Genomic DNA, 2,303 nt, shown 5'->3' with positions numbered 1-2,303 from the left:
TACAATTTTCTATGCAGCTTCGTTGAGGGTCTTTCAACCAGCCTGGCTTGAAGCGAATTTACAGCGTGAATAACAACTCTTAGTTGTCACAGACGTTAAATACTAACCGATGCGATTAGCTGTAACCTGGAACATAACTGAGAGCTACCACGGTAGCTAAACTCACTATATATGTGTATATATATATATATATATATATATATATATGCATGTGTGTGCGCACGAGGTTGTGTGTGTGTGAAAAACAGCAATTTTTACGTCTCACAGTGAAACCGTGTCTGCTGAATTTTATCTTATTTCATTTGAAACATTACCACTTGACAGATGCCGAATGGGACAAGTGGGTGCGACCGTTTTGACGCTGACAGCTGGGCACAGCTTAGTTGAGTGGACATTCAGGTCTGAGTGAACATTCAGCGTGCTGATTTGTTACAGCTGGCCTACATATTCACCCTGTTTTGACGACGGTATTTCTAGGCGCTGGAGACAAAACACACATGCAGAAATATACAAAAACAGTTAGAAAGTGCGTGTGAGAAGGAGAAAGAGGTGGAGATAGACATTACAATTAGTCTATTTGCATAATAATTTTTGTAAGATTTGCATAAACGCTTTCCTTCTCCTCATATACATAAAGAGAAATATACTCACACACATAAACAAAGAGCGAGTAAACAAGAACGTCTGATGTCAAATAAGTCATCGTCGAATCAGCGGTGCCAAATAGGCATCACCAAACAGCAGTATCAAAAGGTCTCATAGTCTGGTGGGTGGATGGATGGATGGATGGGCAAAGCTTTGAAGAAAATAATTTACTAGGACATTATACGGGAAAAATCCCAAGTGGTATTTGATTCCGTGAATTTAACATTCTGAGTTCAAATCTTTTTTCAGGTCCTCTTTACCTTTTTAGTTCTTCCGAGAGCAACAAAATAAGCAACGGGATAGATACACTCGACTGTACTCTAAAATGAGGTGCCCCAGCATAGGCGCAGTCTAGTGACTATAACCAATTATGAAGAAAACTGCTTAAGAATGCTAATAGACAAACTGAGGGATTGGGAAGCAGCTGCTTCTAAGTCCCTTAAGGAGAGAAGAAAATATAAATTTTGCATTACACAATGCACTTTTCTATTGATTAAACACCATTTTATTTATTTATTAAAGGTAACGAGTAAACAGAATTGTTAGAGCGTCAGAAAATGCATTGCAGTATTTCTTCTGACGCGTAACGTTTTGAGTTCAAATTCCGCTGAAGTCGACTTTGCTTTTCAGCCCTTTCGGAATCGATAACATAATTGAGCACTAATTCGATATAATTGATTCTGCCTCTCCTAAAATTGCTGACGCTGTGTCAAAATTTGAAACCATTATATTTGTTTGTTAAATACACAAGGAAAAGTGAAGACGCGTGGCTGGGTGGTCAGAGCGTTGGACTCACAATTATGAGGGTGTGAGTTCGATTCCCGGTCCGGCTGTGTGCTGTGCTCTTCGGCCAGACACTTTATTTCACATTGTTCCAGTTCACTCAGCTGTAGAAATGAATTGCGACGTCACTGGTGCCAAGCTGTATCGGTCTCTGCCTTTCCTTTGGATGACATCCGTGGCGTGGAAAGGGGAGGCTGGTATACATGGGTGACTGCTGGTTTTCCATAAAATGACTTTGCTTGGACTTGTGTCTCGGAGGGTAACTTTCTAGGTGCAATCCTATGGTCATTCATGACCGAAGGGAGTCTTTACCCTTTACCCTTTTATACAAGGGGCAACACCACCCTCTTGGAGGTTTTCTGGTTCATATACTATAGACATTATCTCATCTTTTTGTATGTATAAGAATATATTGTCCAATCTATCCTGTATTTAAGAGGATAACGAGTGATTCAAGGGTAATTTTGATGCTACATCAAGCTAGGTAACTGAACATGTAGAAACTCCCTTGCTGAATACAAAGGCCAACTAATAACCGCTGACATCATCCTACATGGCATAAAATATTATTAGCCAGAATTACAACAAGATCAGTCCGTACACGCCTATATCAAAATATCCCCTCCCTTTCTCTCTTCCTCTCTCCTCTTCTCTCATTACTTAGGGAAGATGTGGTAGGGGATCATATACAGACATACATATGCTCCGAGATAATAATGACACGCACACATATATAAATACGTGTGTGTGTGTGTGTGTGTGTGTGTGTGTGTGTGTGTGTGTGTGTGTGTGTGTTTTGTAATATATTAATGTTTGTTAAGGCGGTGAGCTGGCATTTCGTGCGTCTTTATGTTTTGAGTTCAAATTCCACTGAG

This window comes from Octopus bimaculoides, chromosome 2 (genome assembly GCF_046866305.1).
Source record: "Octopus bimaculoides isolate indiv1 chromosome 2, ASM4686630v1, whole genome shotgun sequence".
Lineage (NCBI taxonomy): Eukaryota > Metazoa > Mollusca > Cephalopoda > Octopoda > Octopodidae > Octopus > Octopus bimaculoides.
The sequence above is the reverse complement of the archived record's forward strand: the minus strand, read 5'-3'. Positions refer to the sequence as shown.